The following is a 22,818-nucleotide window of genomic DNA, read 5'->3' as shown; positions in this document are numbered from 1 at the left end:
CTCTCCACGGCGCCGAGGGTATTCACCAAGGTGATGGCGGAGATGATGGTTCTCCTCCGTCAAAAAGGAGTCAATATAATTCCTTATCTAGACGATCTCCTGATATAGGCGAGATGCAGGGAGCAGTTGTTACAAAACATCACACTCTCCCTGTCAATCCTCCAACAACACGATTGGATCATAAATTATCCAAAGTCACAGTTGGAACCGACGACAAGATAGTCTTTTCTCTGGATAATTCTGGACACAGAAGTTCAGAGAGTATTTCTTCCGGTAGAAAAGGCTCTGTAAATCCAGAAAATGGTAAAACAGATATTGAAACCATTGAGTGTGTCGATCCATCAGTGCATTCGGTTGTTGGGGAAGATGGTGGCGGCCTACAAGGCCATACAGTTTGGGAGGTTCCATGCCAGGGTATTCCAGTGGGACCTGTTGGACAAGTGGTCTGGATCCCACCTACACATGCACCGGAAGATAATCCTGTCATCAAAAGCCAGGATATCGCTCCTGTGGTGGCTACACAGTTCTTACCAACTAGAGGGACGCAGGTTTGGGATTCAGGACTGGCTCCTGGTAACCACGGATGCAAGTCTCTGAGGCTGGAAAGCTGTCACTCAGGGAGAAAGCTTCCAGGTAAAATGGTCAAGTCAGGAAGCCTGCCTTCACATAAACGTGCTGGAATTGAGAGCCATTTACAACAGCCTTCAACAAGCAGTACATCTTCTTCAAGATCATCCAGTCGGACAATGTAACAGCAGTCGCGTACATAAACAGGCAGGGCGGAACGAAAAGCAGAGCGGCAATGGCAGAGGTGACGAAGATCCTCCTCTGGGCAGAAAGACATGTAAAGGCTCTGTCGGCAATTTTCATTCTGGGAGTAGACAACTGGGAAGCAGACTTCCTCAGCAGACACGATCTCCATCCAGGAGAGTGGGGCCTACACCAAGAAGTCTTCACAGAGGTGACAAGTCTTTGGGGAGTTCCTCAAGTAGACATGATGGCATCTCGTCTCAACAAGAAGCTTTAGAAATATTGTTCCAGGTCGAGAGACCCTCAAGCAATAGCAGTGGATGCGCTGGTAGCCCAGTGGGTGTTCTGGTTGGGGTATGTCTTCCCTACACTTCCGCTGATCCCAAAAGTGCTCAGGATCATAAGAAGAAAAAGAGTTCGAGCAATCTTCATTGCCCCAGAGGAGGGCTTGGTACCCAGAACTTCAGGAGTTGCTCATAGAATATCCTCGTCCTCTTCGCGAGGACCTGCTGCAGCAGGGGCCGTGCGTGTATCAAGACTTACCGCGGCTACGTTTGACGTCATGGCTGTTGAGCGCCGGATCTTAGCCCAAAAGGGTGTTCCCAAGGAAGTCATCCCCACCCTTATTCAGGCCAGGAAAGGAGTAACGTTAAAACATTACCACCGTATTTGGAGAAAATATGTGTCTTGGTGTGAATCCAAGAAGGCTCCTACGGAAGAGTTTGAGTTGGGACGTTTTATCCATTTTCTGCAGGCTGGTGTGGAGGCGGGCCTACGATTGGGAACAATCAAGGTCCAGATTTCGTCCTTGTCAGTGTTCTTCCAAAAACAATTGGCCTCTCTTCCAGAGATTCAGACCTTCGTGAAAGGGGTTCTGCACATCCAGCCTCCATTTGTGCCTCCAGTGGCACCATGGGATCTTAACGTGGTGTTGCAATTCCTTCAGTCAGATTGGTTTGAGCCTCTACAAGAGATAGAGTTGAAGTTTCTCACTTGGAAAGTGGTGATGCTTTTGGTATTGGCATCCGTGCGGCGGGTGTCTGAATTGGGGGCCTTGTCTCACAAGAGCCCTTACCTGATCTTCCATGAAGATAGGGCAGAGTTGAGGACTCGTCAGCATTTTCTTCCGAAGGTGGTTTCATCTTTCCACGTAAACCAACTTATTGTGGTGCCAGTAGTTACTGACACGTTCACTGAGTCAAAGTCTCTAGATGTGGTTAGGGCTTTGAAGATTTATGTCGCTAGAACAGCTCGAATACGGAAAACAGAGTCTTTGTTTGTCCTGTATGCTCCCAACAAGATTGGGTGTCCTGCTTCCAAGCAGACTATTGTGCGTTGGATCAGAAGTACGATTCAGCACGCTCATACTACGGCTGGATTGCTGTTACCGACGTCGGTGAAGGCCCATTCCACTAGGAAGGTGGGCTTATCCTGGGTGGCTGCCCGGGGGGGTCTCGGCATTGCAACTTTGCCGAGCAGCTACTTGGTCGGGGTCAAACACATTTGCTAAATTCTACAAGTTTGACTCCTTGGCCGAGGAAGACCTCAAGTCCGGTCAATCGGTGCTGCAGGGTCATCCGCACTCTCCCGCCCGTACTGGAGCTTTGGTATAAACCCCATAGTCATGAAGTGGACCCCAGCATCCTCTAGGACGTATGAGAAAACAGGATTTTGATACCTACCGGTAAATCCTTTTCTCCTAGTCCGTAGAGGATGCTGGGCGCCCGTCTCAGTGCGTACTTTGGGGGTAATTCTGAGTTGATCGCAGCAGGAACTTTGTTAGCAGTTGGGCAAAACCATGTGCACTGCAGGGGAGGCAGATATTACATGTTCAGAGAGAGTTAGATTTGGGCGTAGTGTGTTCAATCTGAAATCTAAATTGCAGTGTAAAAATAAAGCAGCCAGTATTTACCCTGCACAGAAACGAAATAACCCACCCAAATCTAAATCTCTCTGCAAATGTTATATCTGCCCCCCCCCCCTGCAGTGCACATGGTTTTGCCCAATTGCTAACAAACTTGATGCTGCGATCAACTCAGAATTACCCCCTTTACCTGCAGTTTTGTTATTAGAGTTACACAAGTTGTGTTATATTAGTTTCAGCATGTTGCTGTAGTTGGTTCATGCCTGTTGGCATGTGTTCTGTTGAATGCCATGTTGTGCGGCATGGTTGAGGTGTGAGCTGGTATGTATCTCACCACTAGTTGAAAGTAAATCCTTTCCTCGAAATGTCCGTCTCCCTGGGCACAGTTCCTATAACTGAGGTCTGGAGGAGGGGCATAGAGGGAGGAGCCAGTTCACACCCATTGAAAAGTCTTAAGAGTGCCCATGGCTCCTGCGGAACCGTCTATACCCCATGGTCATGAAGTGGACCCCAGCATCCTCTACGGACTAGGAGAAAAGGATTTACTGGTATGTATCAAAATCCTGTTTTTATCATCATTATTATTATTTTTGCATGCAGGATAAATACTGTCTGCTTTTGCATGTTGCTCACAAATACTGGACTGCTGTATTTTTACACAACATGCCCCTTCTAATTCTAAATCTCTACACATTTTATATATGTCCCTCCTGCAGTACAACATAGTTATGCCAAGGTGTACACTGTGAAGCAGAAAAATATCAGTGCTTATATTATTATATGCAATAATTATTTTATTAAGAGGGGAGGGAAAAAAAGGCATAAGAACAGTGGAAGATGGAAGTAAGACAGGAGGAAGAACAGGTTCTAGATGGGAGGAAGACGGGAGAGAGACAGGGAGGAGAATAGGGGTTAGATGGGAGGAAAATGGGAGGGGGTGCGAGAACAGTAGGAAATGGGAGGGAGAAGCGAAGATGGCAGGAAGAAGGGAGGAAGATAGGTGGAAGAACAGGGGAAGAAGGGAGGGGAGACAGGTGGAAGAACAGGGGTTAGATATGGGGAAGAACAATGGAAGATGGGAGGAAGACGGGGAAGAACAGTCGGGTGATTTGGTGAGGAGGGAGGGGACTGGCCTGCTGAGGGGGGTTTAGCCTGGTGACAGGGGTGATTTGTCTGCAGGGGGGTTAACCTGGTGACAGGGGGAGTAGGGGGATTAGGCTGGTGGTGGCGGGGGTTCGTTTTGTGAGGGGGTGCAGCCTGGTGACAGGGGCATTAGCCTGGTGACAGGGTGAGGAGGGGTTAGACTCATGACATGGGGGATTAGACTGGTAAAAGGGTGAGGAGGGTTTAGCCTGGTGATAATTGGGAAGATTGTCAGGGTAACAGGGTGAGGAGTGGTTAGCCTGGTAACAGGGTGAGGAGGGGCTATCCTGGTGACATGGGGGATTAACAGGGTGAGGAGGGGTTAGCTTGGTAACAGGGTGAAGAGGGGTTAGCCTGGTAACAGGGTGAGGAGAGGTTAGCCTGGTGATGGGGGTGGGAGTAGCAGGGTAACAGGGTGAGGAGGGGCTAGCCTAGTGATAGGGGGGATTAGCAGGGTAACAGGGTGAGGAGGGGTTAGCCTAGTGACAGGGGGATTAGCAGTGTAACAGGGTGAGGAGGGGCTAGACTGGAGACAGGGGGGATTTGCAGCAGGGTAACAGGGTGAGGAGGGGTTAGCCTGGTAACACATACCCTCCAACATTTTACACAGAAAAATCGGTACAAATCCGAAAAGGGGCGTGGCCGCGGGTAAAGGGGGCGTGGTCATGCCTCTTTTCCTATACTTTCAATGGAAGTTTGGAGAGCCAAAAATCGGTACAGACCATGAAAAAAAGGTACTGTACCTATTAAAAAGGTACAGTTGGAGGGTATGGGTAACAGTGTGAGGAGAGGTTAGCCTGGTAACAGGGTGAGGAGATGTTAGCCTGGTGATGGGGGGGGGGGGGGGGGAGTAGCAGGGTAACAGGGTGAGGAGGGGCTAGCCTAGTGACGGGGGATTAGCAGGGTAACAAGGTGAGGAGGGGTTAGCCTAGTGACAGGGGGGATTAGCAGGGTAACAGGGTGAGAAGGGGTTAGCCTAGTGACAGGGGGATTTAGCAGGGTAACAAGGTGAGGAGGGGTTAGTCTAGTGACAGGGGGGATTAGCAGGGTAACAGGGTGAGGAGGGGTTAGCCTGGTAACAGGGTGAGGAGGGGTTAGTCTAGTGACAGGGGGGATTAGCAGGGTAACAGGGTGAGGAGGGGTTGGCCTGGTGACAAGGGCAGGAGAAGGGATTAGTCTGGTTAGGAAGGAGGAGGGGGAATTGCAGGAGGCACATTAACTGCATAATGCAGACCTCTGGGCTTGCTATATAATATATTCTGTGTATTACCTGACAGATGGCGACTCCGGTAATGCAGCAATAGGGGTCTCAGGTTTATCTGATCAGACATGGGATACCGCCAATCGCCGCAGACCGCACAGCATCTAGATGGAGACGCGGCTGGGACAGGAACTCCACGGGAGCCGCCAGAGCCGGGGATGCAGGGAGGCTGACCTTCCAGGTAGGCTGGGGGCATGGTCCAGGATGACTGGTGTCCTTCTCACGGTGGCACCATATCAGCCGCATAGTCATACGCGGTGTAATAGTAGCGCCGGCCCTGGTCCCCTCCCACTCATCCCCCTACACTGCAGTTGTGACGGCAGTCCCACTGCCCTGCAGCGCCCCGCAGTGAATAGAAGTGCAGGCAGGGTGGATCTCCAGCTGTGCCCACTAGACTGCAGCGTCACTGAGAGTCTTGTAGCAGGATTTTTTTTCCTGTTTGCAGCAGTATATGCATGTTCTCTGGGCCTATTTTGCTTGTGGGCCTGGAGCTGCAGCTCCATCAGCCCCATTATTAATCCGGCCCTGTCCATGCTCACAGCTAATCTGAGTGCATATGGTTATGTCACAGATAGACTCTTCTGTAAAATACACCCACTGCTAGGTTCTCCAAAGACACAAAATCGGATCCACAGCATGAACCCACATCTGAGCAACCCTCTGGTTGTTCAGGATGTCCGTCAAAACTACACTGCCAGTGAAACTACTTCTAAGGATGCTGCCACTGACTTCAGCATGCAGACAAGCCCCCGTTTTCTGCAAAGTTCCCGTCGCTGCCTGAAATGCTTGCAGCCTGTCAATCGGGCAGCAGCTAATGGCACTGCCCGTGATGCCGAGGGGGGTAATTTTTTTCCATGCCTCGGCCTGTTGGAGAGGCCCGGTGAGCCCACTGCCCTCCCCCCCCCCCTTCCTTATGCAGACAGAGGCACTTCGGGCACGAGAGAGAGAGGACTGACTACTGCTGCTGCTGCAGCCTCTCACCCCAGCCCAGCATACAGTACATGCTGCTTTGTGCTGGGATGGAGAGATAGGCAACAGCAGAACCTCTCTCTCGCCTTGTGTGATGTGCAGGGGAGGGGCGGCCGCCCACCGGAACAGACACTGGCGCCCCTCCCATGCGGCGCGCTCAGACGCTTTGCAGCCACACATAAGCTCTACGGAAAGGGTCTGGCCACACCTTCCCCGTTGGCCATTTTCGCTCCCAGTACTGGGTCCTGCAAAACTGTTGGTGCTCCTGAGTACTGCAATGGGAACCTATCACCATAGCAACACATGTACACTGCAGCTGCGGCACATGCACAGTCCAAAAACCATCAGTCAAATATAACCGAATCGGGACTGTGTCCAGAGATGAATTAGCCACACTGCTCCTTCTGTTTTGCTATTCTCCCCACTCTGTGAATAACAATCCCATCCTGTCAGGTGCACATGAAAACTACACATTTCTGACTTTGAATAATAACGTGTCTTTGATTATATAGGTGCATATTAATACAATGATGCCAAGAGTATTTATTTGATGTTATTGTAGCATGATGTGTACTTTTAGAATGGTAGCATGAATAGTATGTTTTATACAGATAGTGTCAAATATAATATATATGTTATATTATAATTAGGTTAAGTTATAACATTTTTTATTATTAAAGTTGAAAGACTTTCCACTAATTTTTACTGTGTTGGACTGGGACTGAGTCTTATATTTCATCTGACGTGGGCTAGTGGTGGCTCGTGAACAGAAGGAGAGCGAGGATCACAAGAGGAGACCCGGATAGAGACGTCAGAGAAAAAGACGTTGGGGCCGGACAGTTAGTGCTGGCAGGGAGAGTGAGAGCGGCGCTGCACAGAGGACGGCACGGAGCAAGAACGGAGGACGGCGGCTGATTGCGGGGACGATACAGGAGGCTTTTACTGTACCGCGGAGAGCTGGTACTGTCTCCGTGTATCAGCGGGAGTCTCCGCTCTTCAAGGAGGAAGAGAATAGTTGCTGGCCGTGGAGCTGGGGGAGCAGAGCAGGACGGACTTCACAGTGACTGCGCACCAGTGAGAAGCAAATACCCGGCGCTAAGGTACCTCCTTGAGTGCGTCACTAAATATCCATCTGAAACCCTGCTTTGCCTAATAACCATTGGTTATGGATAATTGACAGTGAATTAACGCTATAAACATTAAAGACTAAACACTGTCATACAGTATCAATACTAATAGCAATATAATCCATATTATCATCAGAGGCACCGAGTTTTACACACATGGATGCAGGATGGTACGCTTGATTCCCCGCAACAGGTAGTCGGTATATACCAAATCTTTGCCGCTGGGTACAGCAGGAGTACCACATCAAATACTATAGATAACCTGCGAAGAGAAACCCTTGACTAATTCTATTATAGTTTTAGCGATATGGAACTTATACCATTATTGAGGAATATGAACATATATATATATTCCAGTTATAATTATTGCCGCAGATTTCTGCATTGGGAGACACCATTACTATAATTCTCATTTGCCTTCCTTTTCTCATAAAGTGTCTGCTTTAAAATAACTGCATAAAACCACCGTATTACTTAAAATACAGTGCTGTGAACTTAATATATACCTATTATTGCAGATTTTCACCCGAAGGAAATATTACCAGGCTCCCGAAGGAATATTCTCCCAAAAAGGGAGATAATAAATTACCCAAACAGGAAGCCAGTTGTTAACATCTATTCATTAAGAAAGCAAGAACCATTGGGAAGAAATTATTGAGTGTAGTACATTATTGGAAGGCGTAAGAGATACCCCCAGTGGATACAAGGAGACTAAATGCCAGGATGAAAACTTTTAATTAGACTTCCTTCAACTTAAATTCTACAATAGCTATTGTAATACTCCACCTATAAGGAAGACAGGAAAACTACAGGATAGCTACACTTTCTTTAAATTTAATTGACTTCAGCATTCAGGAGGAACTAAAAACTTTGCATTTACTACTTGGGGTTTCGTACATATATATGCATATATATACATATATAAATATCTAGACTATATCAGCCCCATTAATTATAGCATTAATAAGTGTGTGAAGTATATCAATTGTTACAGGTTATATTGTATATCTACTGGTTCTATATCTATTTCTTAGTGTGATATTTGTAAAGTATTATATGTATAAGTACAGGGGTAATTGATTAATGTTTAAACTAAGTCTAATCAACTGTTAGAGGTTAACTACATAGTCAAAGTGTTGTGCTATGGATATATTGAATAGTAAATATAACTTTAGACGTGCTTAACATTGTTGGTATCAGTTATTTCAACAACCTACTAGAATACTTACCACTATCTTGAAAGAACGAAGAGTAGCGGTGTCCAAGGTAATCTGGAGGTAAATTAAAAAGAGTTATTATATTAGAATATTACTATATAATTAAAAGTTGAGCAACACAACTTATTGCAATTGGGTATTCTCAAGTCTACCCGTTTACACTCTGTTCAATTCATTTGTACAGGGAACCGACTTGGGTGGAGGCACTCAAATTCACTATTATACCTATATCCCATGGTAATTAGAAATAGGGCTACAAATGGAGGCACTGCTGAGATCCTGAGGGCTTAAATAATAACATACTTACCTGTTCATCTAGCATGGAAGCTATAACTGAACACGATATTTATCGCTGGTGTAATGACCATGGTGTAAATATACAATGCAGTTTATGTATTGTGGGAAACTTTGTAGGATTTACTGATGCAGAGGTGCTTACAGAAGTACAGAAACTATGGGGCGTAAAAGTGCCTATCCTAGTGGATAAATGGAAGAGAGAGACCGGAGAGATTAGGGCCGTATTGATAACTACTAAAGAATATTTAGATTCGTCTCTGATTCCAGCCAATGTAATGGTAGGAGGAGAAGTGAGTAGGAGATGGCAAATAATGTGGCCTAGAGATATTATTGATAGTGATAGGGGAGGTTCTGAGCCTACCAGGTTGGGGGAGAGAGTAGTATTACCAGAAGACAATTCCCAACGCCGAGGGGATGAATCACAAACATCTATGCTTAAAGATCTATCTAAAGATACCACTAGTGAGAATATAGAACCGCAAGTTGAAACTGTTATGGATAAAGTAGTGAGCCATTTCGAACGTTGGCACTATGAAGGAGGTTACAGAAGACTCCGAGTATTTTCAGGAATACTTCCTATACCCACCGGGGAAGAAGGATATGATGCTTGGCGGGAGGCTGCTATCCAACATTCCGAAGAGTGGCGTTGTCCCGAACACATAAAAAAAACAGCGGATTGTAGAAAGTTTAAGGGGCCCTGCTATGGGAATCATACATGCCACTCGCCGTAGTAATCCAAATGCCACTTTGAAAGATTACTTTAATGCCCTTGATTACTCATTTGGAACATTGGAGGACCTAGGAGATATATTGGTACGCTTAAATCAGACTTACCAAGAACCTACGGAAAATCTCACTAATTTTATCTATCGGATAGACAAGATTCTATACAAGCTCCTAGATAAAGGAGGAATCCAGTCATCGGAAATTGATGAGCGACGCTTCAAACAATTATTGAGAGGAGCACTAACTACCAATCCGGTGGCTCAACGACTTAGGTGTAGTGGACCCGGAGCCAGACCACCTACTTTGAGTGAACTGATTAAAGATGTGAAATTGGAAGAAGTCCAAATAGAGAATAGAGAAAGAAGTTTAAAAAGGGTAAAAGTTGTATTGCCATCACCGGCTGAAACCCCCTCCAATGTTCTCTCCCCAAACGAAAAACTATATAAACTATTAGAAGAACAAAATAAAAAACTCGATCAAATCATAACACTACAGAGAAATGTCTCGTTACTAGACAGTCGTGGGAGGGGGAGAGGAAATGCTAGACGAATGGAGAATAGAGATCAAGTCATCTGTTATCGGTGTGGCCAGATGGGACATCGATCCTTTGAGTGCCCACAAATGGGAAATTATGGAATGAGTACGGACACTATTGATAGAAGAAATACTACTCCGTCGGAAAACCAGGGAGGGACGTCGATGAACCCCGCATCGACTCCCGGACAATAGTGGTATGTGCAATGGGGGGCGCTGGGTGGCCTACTATCCTCCCTGATAGGATGATGGGACAGGCCCCTGTGATATCTGCAGCTATAAATGGTCAGTTATGTAGAGTGTTATTGGATAGTGGATCCCAGGTCTCAATAATCTTTGAGAGTTGGTATCAGCAACATTTGTCAGATATACCCATATTACCTGTGGATGGATTGGTGATATGGGGGTTGAGTGACCAAAAATATCCGTACTTGGGTTATATTGCTACCCATATTGAATTCCATCCACATTTAAATAATTCCGCAAGTCCCCTGCCCTTTATTGCTTTAATCTGTCCTGACCCCCCTGGAAACCGAGAGGCTGTACCGATTATAGTAGGGACCAATTCGAACTTATTCCGTACTCTTGCTGATTGGTGCTTATCCCAAGACGGAATCAATTTGACTAAAGAAATGGATGGAACTATAGTCAATAGAATCCAAAATCCGGCTAATACTGAAGTAGCTATATGCTCTACTATTTATGAGTTTGATTGCACAAGACACGATGATGAGGGTTTTGTTAACAAATTACAGAAATGCTTCCAAGAGAGTGATCTAACCCCAACGGCACAAGAACAGCTATTAGGAGAACTAATCAATCGAAGAGCGGTTTTTTCAGTTGAAGAATGGGATCTAGGAACGGCAATTGGAGTGGAACATAAGATTAAATTAAATGACACTACCCCTTTTCGAGAACGGTCACGTCGGCTTGCTCCAGCCGATTTTGATGATGTTCGGAAACATTTAAAGGATCTATTGGAGAACCATGTGATAGCCGATTCCGAAAGTTCATATGCATCACCAATCGTAGTAGCTCGGAAAAAGAACGGTAATATACGGCTATGCATTGATTACCGGACCCTAAACAACAGAACGATTGCTGACCAGTATACTGTTCCTCGAGTAGAAGAAGCTCTAGATTGCCTACAAGGCAGTCGCTGGTTCTCAGTATTAGATATGCGGTGTGGGTACTACCAGATTCCCATGAATCCGGAAGATAGAGCTAAAACCGCATTTATTTGCCCAATTGGGTTTTTCGAATTTCTTAAGATGCCCCAAGGAGTGAAAGGGGCTTCTGCGACTTTCCAGCGCACTATGGAACAAACGGTAGGGGATATGTGCTACCGAGAGGTACTAGTATACCTTGATGACATTATTGTCTTCGGAAAGACACTCGAAGAACACAACACTCGACTGCTTAAGGTCCTAGATCGACTACAACATAAGGGGCTAAAATTATCTATTGATAAATGTAAGTTTTGTCAAACCACAGTAAAATATCTGGGGCATATTGTCAGCCGGGAAGGAGTCGCCACAGATCCGGATAAAACCAAAGCTGTATCTCAGTGGCCACGCCCAAAGAACCTTAAAGAACTGCGTTCATTTTTAGGATTTTGTGGATACTATCGTCGGTTTGTACCCCAGTATTCAAGAGTAGCACGACCACTCACTGATTTAACCCGGGGTTATGCACTGAATAGTAATCGATGGAAAAGAAAATGTCACAGTTCCGCTAAGGTTTACTTTAAACCATCAGAAGAGTTTGGAGAGAGATGGAACTGTCAATGTGAGGATGCTTTTCTTCAATTGAAAAGGTGTTTGATTCAGGCCCCTATTCTAGCATATGCAGACCCATCCCTACCATATGAACTGCACATTGATGCTTCTTTCGATGGATTAGGTGGGGTATTGTATCAGAGTCAACAAGAGAAGCTACGACCCATCGCCTATGTTAGCCGAAGTCTTTCGGATAGTGAAAGAAAGTATGCGGTACACAAGCTTGAATTCCTTGCTCTAAAGTGGGTGGTAGTCGATAAGCTACATGACTATCTTTATGGAGTGGAATTCACTGTACATACGGATAATAATCCTCTGACCTACATAAATACCACTGCTAAACTCGATGCCACCGGACATCGATGGTTGGCTGCATTGGCTAATTATAATTTCACGTTAAAATACCGACCAGGGACAAGTAACGTTGATGCAGATGCTTTGTCAAGAAGTCCAAAAACGGCAGCAATTAACTCCAATGATGATTGGGTGGAAGTTTCTGCACCAGCATTACAACGGTTATGCTATCAGATGAATTGTATCCAAGAAAAACCCCAAGATGTTATTAGTTCACTAGGGGCATCTGCAGCGGCGGTGCCAGTGATGTACTGCGGGTTAACACATGCTGAAATGGGGGGACTCGAGGTGATGTCTAGAGACCAGATTTGGGAAGCTCAATTGAAGGACATTAATTTGGCCACTGCTATTGATTGTCTGAATAATCAAAGTCCAAGAGAAAATGGACATGTGATATCGAATATAACTCGAGTGCTATTACGACAACGAAAACAGCTAATCATCAAAGAAGGGATATTACAACGGAAGACAGTGACTCGAAAGGGGAAGATCCGATATCAGTTAGTGTTACCATCAGTATACATCCCTATGGTGCTGAGTTCCCTACACGATCATCACGGTCACTTGGGATATGAGAAAACACAGCAGTTAATCACCACAAGAGTCTATTGGCCATTCATGAATAAAGATATAGAGCAATATTGTAAAAATTGTCGGAATTGCATATTGAGAAAAACTATTCCTGCCCCGTCGGCCAGGTTAATAAATATGGATAGTTCAGGTCCCTTAGAGCTCATATGTATTGACTTTTTATCATTGGAAGGACCTTCTGGGAAAGAGGGAAATGTTTTGGTAGTAACTGACCATTTTACCCGGTACGCACAAGCGTATGTTACCGTGGATCAAAAGGCGATAACAGTGGCTAAAACTTTGTGGGAAAAGTTTTTTGTGAATTATGGATTGCCAGCTAGAATACACACTGACCAAGGGAGAGATTTCGAAAGCAACCTAATTAAAGAACTATGTCGGTGTTGTGGGATCCGGAAATCAAGGACGTCACCTTATCATCCCCAAGGAGACCCCCAGCCTGAGCGATTCAACCGCACGTTGCTGGATATGTTAGGAACTCTAAATGTGAAAGATAAAAATCAGTGGAGAAAATACGTCTGTCAACTAGTCCATGCCTACAATTGCACCGTTAATGATACTACTGGATACTCTCCGTACCTTTTGATGTTTGGGCGAGAGGCACGATTACCGATTGACGTATGTCTTGGGACCAATAATACTTGGTCTCAGCCCCACAATCACACCCAGTATGTTACTAAACTAAAGAAAGAGCTAAAAGAAGCTTTTGAACTAGCTCATCAAGCCTCAGTAAAAAGAGGTGTACAGAACAAGCGAATGTATGATAACAAAGTAGTAGAACAAGTACTGCTACCTGGAGATAGAGTACTAGTACGCCGCCTGGGAAATCCTCGAAGACAAAAGCTAGCAAATAGGTGGAGGGAGAACCCTTACACGATTATTCGACAACTGCCTGGAATTCTGGTCTATCAACTGAGTCCAGAAGGGACTAAGGGACCAGTAGTTACCTATCACCGACATCATTTATTACCTGTCGGTCAAAATATTATATTTGAGGAAGGTTCAAGTGAGTGCTCTAAATTAACTCGTAAGAGCGAACCCAATCTCACCAGAATATCGGACTCTGGTACTCCACAAAATATTGACTTGGTCGAGTCAGTATACTCTGATTCAGATCAAGAGCAGACCGGGTACTTCTATAATGAACTTATACAGGAAGAGAAAAGAGGATACACTGGGCCTGGGATGGCGGAAAGAATAGAGGATTCCCTGATCATGGAAGATCCATTGATTCAGGGTGAGACTGCCGTTGAGTGGGATATGTTGGATGATGATAATGAAGGGAAGTGGAATGAAGGGGAGAACTCTTCTAGATCTGAAGTTGATGATTTGGGTGAATCTATCCCACCTAGACCTCAAAGAATTAGAACCAATCGACCTCATAGACCACCATTAATACTAACATATGATAAGTTAGGAATTCCTAGTGAGGAACCACGGTATGTACACCCTAATGTTGTATACTCATGGCCTTATTATGGGCATGTAAGCAATATACCACCCATTAAGGAAACAGGGTATCAATTTGGGAAAAGAACTTATGGTACAGTCTGGATGTATGTTAGCTTAACATAGATAATTACCTGGCTGTCCCCAGGGGGAGAAGTGTAGCATGATGTGTACTTTTAGAATGGTAGCATGAATAGTATGTTTTATACAGATAGTGTCAAATATAATATATATGTTATATTATAATTAGGTTAAGTTATAACATTTTTAATTATTAAAGTTGAAAGACTTTCCACTAATTTTTACTGTGTTGGACTGGGACTGAGTTTTATACTTCATCTGACGTGGGCTAGTGGTGGCTCGTGAACAGAAGGAGAGCGAGGATCACAAGAGGAGACCCGGATAGAGACATCAGAGAAAAAGACGTTGGGGCCGGACAGTTAGTGCTGGCAGGGAGAGTGAGAGCGGCGCTGCACAGAGGACGGCACGGAGCAAGAACGGAGGACGGCGGCTGATTGCGGGGACGATACAGGAGGCTTTTACTGTACCGCGGAGAGCTGGTACTGTCTCCGTGTATCAGCGGGAGTCTCCGCTCTTCAAGGAGGAAGAGAATAGTTGCTGGCCGTGGAGCTGGGGGAGCAGAGCAGGACGGACTTCACAGTGACTGCGCACCAGTGAGAAGCAAATACCCGGCGCTAAGGTACCTCCTTGAGTGCGTCACTAAATATCCATCTGAAACCCTGCTTTGCCTAATAACCATTGGTTATGGATAATTGACAGTGAATTAACGCTATAAACATTAAAGACTAAACACTGTCATACAGTATCAATACTAATAGCAATATAATCCATATTATCATCAGAGGCACCGAGTTTTACACACATGGATGCAGGATGGTACGCTTGATTCCCCGCAACAGGTAGTCGGTATATACCAAATCTTTGCCGCTGGGTACAGCAGGAGTACCACATCAAATACTATAGATAACTTGCGAAGAGAAACCCTTGACTAATTCTATTATAGTTTTAGCGATATGGAACTTATACCATTATTGAGGAATATGAACATATATATATATTCCAGTTATAATTATTGCCGCAGATTTCTGCATTGGGAGACAGCATTACTATAATTCTCATTTGCCTTCCTTTTCTCATAAAGTGTCTGCTTTAAAATAACTGCATAAAACCACCGTATTACTTAAAATACAGTGCTGTGAACTTAATATATACCTATTATTGCAGATTTTCACCCGAAGGAAATATTACCAGGCTCCCGAAGGAATATTCTCCCAAAAAGGGAGATAATAAATTACCCAAACAGGAAGCCAGTTGTTAACATCTATTCATTAAGAAAGCAAGAACCATTGGGAAGAAATTATTGAGTGTAGTACATTATTGGAAGGCGTAAGAGATACCCCCAGTGGATACAAGGAGACTAAATGCCAGGATGAAAACTTTTAATTAGACTTCCTTCAACTTAAATTCTACAATAGCTATTGTAATACTCCACCTATAAGGAAGACAGGAAAACTACAGGATAGCTACACTTTCTTTAAATTTAATTGACTTCAGCATTCAGGAGGAACTAAAAACTTTGCATTTACTACTTGGGGTTTCGTACATATATATGCATATATATACATATATAAATATCTAGACTATATCAGCCCCATTAATTATAGCATTAATAAGTGTGTGAAGTATATCAATTGTTACAGGTTATATTGTATATCTACTGGTTCTATATCTATTTCTTAGTGTGATATTTGTAAAGTATTATATGTATAAGTACAGGGGTAATTGATTAATGTTTAAACTAAGTCTAATCAACTGTTAGAGGTTAACTACATAGTCAAAGTGTTGTGCTATGGATATATTGAATAGTAAATATAACTTTAGACGTGCTTAACATTGTTGGTATCAGTTATTTCAACAACCTACTAGAATACTTACCACTATCTTGAAAGAACGAAGAGTAGCGGTGTCCAAGGTAATCTGGAGGTAAATTAAAAAGAGTTATTATATTAGAATATTACTATATAATTAAAAGTTGAGCAACACAACTTATTGCAATTGGGTATTCTCAAGTCTACCCGTTTACACTCTGTTCAATTCATTTGTACAGGGAACCGACTTGGGTGGAGGCACTCAAATTCACTATTATACCTATATCCCATGGTAATTAGAAATAGGGCTACATTATCTATAGCCACCAATCGAATAACGCCTGTTCAAAGGCTAGTATAGTTTACTATAGTAATAAAAGCTAATATCTGATTGGTTGCTATGGGGTACATCGTGTTCTACACTTTATTAAGTTAGCCCAACTGTGTAAACAGAGGTTTTTGGGTTTTCTATAAAAAAAAATTCTATCATTGTCCTAAAACATGACTGTATAATCTTTTTGTTTTTGGTCAGAAGGCCAAATTTAGATATTGTAGTTATTTTAAGGGGTCACATTAAAATACAACTTCCCTAAGAATGTTAAATACAATACAGTATGTTGAATGCACTACAGGACAAGGCACGTGTCATTGCAGTCATGTCATACCTATCAACACTGTTATATAGTCTACATGGGAATAGAATTATGTGTGCCACTAACAGGGATGTAACGAGGGGGTTAAGGGCAGCAAAAGGTAGTCTTAAGACATTACTCTGTGATTATGCCTAACTTACAAGTTTTGCAGTATTAAAGTAACAGTCTGGGGGCAGGATTTACTAAAGGGAAAATGCGGTAAAACCCTGTTTTACCACATTTTCATATGTACTAACTCCCGACCGACGCGTTTTCGCCCCATAGGGTATCGCCATCTTTTTGTGGCGATACCCTATACATACTTGCCGATATTCTGGCTGCTCTCTGCGGGAGAGAGCAGCCAGGTCGGCTCAGCAGGGGGGCACGGACAGGTTGTGACGTGGGGGGGGGCGGACCGGAGGCGGGACGGGGGCAGAGCATGGGCGGACCAGGGGCGGAGTTACTATGTCACACCCTTTAAGCCCCCTCCTCCCCCCGCTCGGTAATGCCGCGATCCCCGGCATTACACTGCAGGGGGCGTGGCTATGATGACGCGTTTCAGCAAGAATCGCGTCATCAACTGCCCGAACCGCCCACTTTATTTATTTTTTATTTATTATCAGTTATTTATATAGCGCACACATATTCCGCAGCGCTTTACAGAGAATATTTGTACATTCACATCAGTCCCTGCCCCAGTGGAGCTTACAATCTACATTCCCTACCACATGTACACACAGATTCACGCTAGGGATAATTTGTTGGAAGCCAATTAACCTACCAGTATATTTTTACACAGTAAGTGGGCGGTTGGACAGGGTGACTGCTGGTTCCGGGAGACTTGCCTGCTCTTCCGTGGGGCCGGGAGGGTCACCCGATTTTCGGGAGCCTCCCGGCCATTCCGGGAGAGTAAGCAAGTATGACCCTATAGAAGCCTATGTGATTCTTACCGCCGCATTCCGACGCCGCTCATGACGACCCCCCGCATACCTGTGTGCTGCTGGTGCGGCCCCCCTCTTCCTTCTCCCCCACAGCACAGCCTTGTCTCCTTCCGGCTGCAGGGGGGAGGAGGAGGAGCCCGGGGACTCCCTGCACACGTCACGTCCCGGGTCTGGGAGGTGACGGAGACCCCCGCTGACCCCTGCCGACCCCTGAAGACATCATCGCATGGGCCTCCTATACCGCATTGCGATACTAATCGCATATGTTAGTACATATGCGATTAGTATCGCTGCGGTAGGCGTCTAGAGGCGGCGATGTCTTATAGTACATCCCGCCCTGGAAAATGGTGGGAACTTTGTGGTCAGCGGTGAGGTCACTTTCGGTCAACCGCTGACCACAAAGTTCCCACCATTGGTTACAATGGAGCGCATAGGCGCTACATTGTAACACTGCCGTGTGCCGCCTGTCAGACAGTGCAGGAGCACACAGCCGATCAGGAGGGTGCCACAACGTGGCACTCCCTGATTGGCTGAAGAAACCCACTTAGACATCAGTCAGAGGGGGTTTCTGGCATTCGGGGAAAGGGGTCCCATGTGAAAACATGGGGCCCCTTTCAGTTCGTGGTCGGGTGTCCCGTTTTTTTATTTTTACAAGTACGTGGATTACAAATGGATTACCCGAGGAGCCCTCTACACTGGATTTGGTGAGTAGGATTTTTTCAACAGGTACACCTTGGATTCTACATGGAGAAGAGGACCGATCCTCGTGTGAACATAAGGTAAGTATGTGTATATGGTGGTGTGTATGTATGCATTAAAGTTATACTTTCAAGGTGTGTGTGTAATGTCTTTATTGGGGTATTTTTTTAGTAGTAGTACTACAGGTACCAGCGGGCCCGGTTTTCCGCCGCATGCTGGTACTTGTGGTTCTCCAAGTACCAGCTTGCGGGGAGGCTTGCTGGGACTTGTAGTACTGCTACTAAAAACAATATTCATAACTTTCAACAAAGGCTATCAGCCCCCCATCCGCAGCCCATTGGATGGGGGGGACAGCCTCGGGCTTCACCCCTGGCCCTTGGGTGGCTGGGGGGGGGACCCCTTGATTGAAGGGGTCCCCACTCCCCCAGGGTACCCCGGCCAGGGGTGACTAGTTGGATATTTGATGCCACGGCCGCAAGGCACTGTATAAAAGTGACCCCCGGCTGTGGCATTATCTGTCCAGCTAGTGGAGCCCGGTGCTGGTTTAAAAAATACGGGGGACCCCTACGCTTTTTGTCCCCCGTATTTTTGGAACCAGGACCAGGCGCAGAGCCCGGTGCTGGTTGTTTAAATATGGGGGAACCCCTGTCAATTTTTTCCCCATATTTTTGCAACCAGGGCCGGCTCAAAGAGCCCGAGGCTGGTTTGGTTTAGGAGGGGGGACCCCACGCATTTTTTTTTTGAAAAATTAAAACATTTCCCACCCCTTCCCACTGATAAACATGCATGGATCTCATGGATCCCTGCATGCCTATACAAACACGGGATAAAAAAGCAGGTCTGTTTTTTTTTAGCACTTTTTCACGATTTGTATTTCATCACGGCAGTGTTTGGCTATTGTCGGCAGTGTTTGTGTTTTGCACTTTTTAGTAAATTCCCGATTTCTACCAAATTGCAGGCGTATTTGACCGATGGTGTATTGATTCGTGATTTTTTCCTAGGACTTCCAAAATATTACGAATGCCCTCATCACTGCCGTGATTTTTGCTTAGTAAATTACCGAGATGACACTTTGAAGAAAAAACGGCATCTCGGTCAAAATCGGGACCTTAGTAAATATACCCCAGTGTCTTGTTTGGTCACGGCCTCGCTGACCTGGTGTCTACCGCTACAGCGGGTAAGTAATCTTTTCTTCCTTATGTTCCAGCACAACAGAAAAAGGAACCCCATTATCAGATGCAGTCCTTTCGGCCTAATGAATACAAAAAAGGAAGAGGCTCGTCCTTCCTTGCTTGAAAAGGTAGAGGGAGGGGAAAAAGGTCGCCAGCTGTGTCAGGCTCCCAGGACCAAAAGTCCTCCCCGGCCTCTGCCAAGTCCACCACATGACGCTGTGGTTCCCCTACGGGAGTCCGTGCCGGTGGGGGCCTGTCTCCGACTCTTCAGTCAGGTCTGGTTTCACTCGGGCCTAGATCCTTGGGTCTTAGACATAGTGTCCCAAGGGTAGATACCCCCCCCATCGATTTTTCAAATCAGCCTTGCCAGTTTCTATCCCAGAAAGGGAAGTAGTGAGTGCTGTGATACAAAAGCTGTGTCAACAGAGTGTCATTGTCCCGGTACCCCCGTCCCAACGGGGAGAAGGGTTTTATTCGAGCCTCTTTGTCGTGCCAAAGCCGGACGGCTCGGTCAGACCGATCCTGAACCTAAAATCCCTCAATCTGTATTTGAAAACTTTCAAGTTCAAGATAGAATCTCTTCGAGCAGTGATCTCCAGTCTAGAAGGGGGGGATTTTATGGCGTCAGTCGACATAAAAGATGCCTACTTACACATCCCGATATATCCTCCACATCAAGCTTTCCTGAGATTTGCAGTGCAGGATTATCATTACCAATTTCAGACGTTGCCGTTTGGGCTTTCCACGGCCCCGATGGTCTTCACCAAAGTCATGGCGGAAATTATGGTACTCCTACGCAAGCAGGGTGTCACAATTATCCCGTACTTGGACAATCTCCTGATAAAGGCGAGATCGAAGGAGCAGTTGCAAAGAAATGTGGAGCTCTCCCTGACGGTTCTGCAACATCATGGTTGGATTCTAAATTTGCCAAAGTCTCAGTTGATTCCGACAACTCGGCTGCCTTTCTTGGGCATGATCCTGGACACGGAACTGCAGAGAGTGTTTCTTCCGGCGGAAAAAGCTCTGGAAATCCAATGCATGGTCAAAGAGATTCTGAAACCGGCAAGAGTGTCGATTCATCAATGCGCTCGAGTGCTAGGGAAGATGGTTGCGGCATACGAAGCCATTGCGTTTGGCAGATTTCATGCCCGGGTGTTTCAGTGGGATCTGCTGGACAAATGGTCCGGGTCTCACCTACACATGCACCGTAAAATAAGTCTATCTTCCAGGACCAGAATTTCTCTCCTGTGGTGGCTGCAAAGTTCTCACCTTTTAGAGGGACGCAGGTTCGGGATCCAGGATTGGGTCCTGCTGACCACGGATGCAAGTCTCCGAGGCTGGGGAGCAGTCACACAAGGAAGAAGTTTCCAGGGAAAATGGTCAAGCCAGGAAACTTGTCTCCACATAAATGTTCTGGAGTTAAGAGCCATTTACAACGGCCTTCTGCAAGCGGAAAACCCTCTTCGAGGTCTACCTGTCCTGGTTCAGTCGGACAATGTAACATCGGTGGCGTACGTAAACCGCCAGGTCGGAACAAAGAGCAGAGCGGCGATGGCGGAGGCCACAAGAGTTCTCCGCTGGGCGGAAAAGCATGTGAGTGCTCTGTCAGCAGTCTTCCTTCCGGGCGTGGACAACTGGTAAGCAGACTTCCTCAGCAGACACGATCTCCACCCAGGAGAGTGGGCTCTTCATCAAGAGGTATTTGCAGAAGTGACAAGGCGTTGGGGAATTCCTCAAATAGACATGATGGCGTCTCACCTCAACAAGAAGCTTCCGAGGTATTGTTCCAGGTCAAGGGACCCCCAAGCCAGTGCAGTGGACGCCCTGGTAACTCCGTGGGTGTTTCAGTCGGTATATGTGTTCCCTCCACTTCCTCTCATTTCAAAAGTGTTGAGGATCATAAGACGAACAAGGGTTCTGGCAGTACTCGTCGTTCCAGATTGGCCACGGAGGGCCTGGTATCCGGATCTTCAGGAATTGCTCATAGAAGATCCTTGGCCGCTTCCTCTCAGAGAGGACCAGTTACTGCAGGAGCAGTGCGTATTTCAAGACTTTCCGCGGCTGCGTTTGACGGCGTGGAGATTTAACGTCAAATCCTAGCTCGAAAGGGTATTCTTGGGAAAGTCATCCCCACTCTCCTTAAGGCTAGAAAGGAGGTCACGGCGAAGCATTATCACCGTCTTTGGAGAAAATATGTGTCGTGGTGTGAAGCCAAGAAAGCTCCTACGGAGGAGTTTCAGCTGGGTCGTTTCCTCCATTTTTTGCAGGCAGGCGTGGATGCAGGCCTGAAATTGGGTTCCAGCAAAGTGCAGATTTCGGCTTTATCTATTTTCTTTCAAAAAGAATTGGCCGCCCTTCCTGAAGTTCAGACTTTTGTGAAGTAAGTCCTGCATATCCATCCTCCGTTTGTGCCACCCGTGGCACCGTGGGATCTTGACGTCGTGTTACAATTTCTTATGTCTCACTGGTTTGAACCTTTGCGGAAGGTTGAGTTGAAATTTCTCACTTGGAAAGTGGTCATGCTTTTGGCCTTGGCGTCCGCCAGACGGGTGTCGGAATTGGCGGCTCTGTCTCACAAGAGCCCATATTTGATTTTCCATGTGGATAGAGCGGATTTGAGGACTCGTCAACAATTTCTGCCGAAGGTGGTTTCTTCGTTTCACATAAATCAACCTATTGTGGTGCCTGTGGCTACGGATGCTGTGATGGTGCCAAAATCTCTCGATGTCGTAAGAACTTTGAAAATTTATGTCGCCAGAACGGCTCAAATTAGGAAAACGGAGGCTCTGTTTGTCCTGTGTGCTTCCAACAAGATTGGAAATCCTGCTTCCAAGCAGACTATTGCACGCTGGATTTGTAATACGATTCAGCACGCTCATTCTACGGCTGGATTGCCGTTGCCGAAGTCAGTGAAGGCCCATTCTACCAGGAAGGTGGGCTCATCTTGGGCGGCTGCCCGAGGGGTCTTGGCACTTCAACTTTGCCGAGCAGCTACGTGGTCGGGTTCAAACACTTTTGCTAAGTTCGACAAGTTTGATACCCTGGCTGATGAGGACCTCATGTTTGCACAATCAGTGCTGCAGAGTCGTCCGCACTCTCCCGCCCGGTCTGGAGCTTTGGTATAGACCCCCAGTGGCGGTTCTTGCCACGGGCAAGCAGTACTTTTGCCCGGGGCGCCGCCTTCCGGAGGGCGCCGGCGCCATCCGGAGGGCGCCGCACCAGGGCAAGATCCGCCACTGTGCCCCCCGCAGTGCCCAGCTGTGCCCCCCGCTTTGAAGGGAACCAGACGCGTAGCGTCTAGTTTACCTTCATTGAGAGGACCTTAGTTGTGCGGTGCACGATGACGTCATCGCGCACTGCACAGCAAAGGTCCTCTCCATGAAGGGAAACTAGACGCTACGGTCTAGTTTCCCTTCATGGAGAGGACC

This window comes from Pseudophryne corroboree, chromosome 2, assembly GCF_028390025.1.
Source record: "Pseudophryne corroboree isolate aPseCor3 chromosome 2, aPseCor3.hap2, whole genome shotgun sequence".
Taxonomy (NCBI): domain Eukaryota; kingdom Metazoa; phylum Chordata; class Amphibia; order Anura; family Myobatrachidae; genus Pseudophryne; species Pseudophryne corroboree.
Note: the sequence above shows the minus strand (reverse complement) of the source record.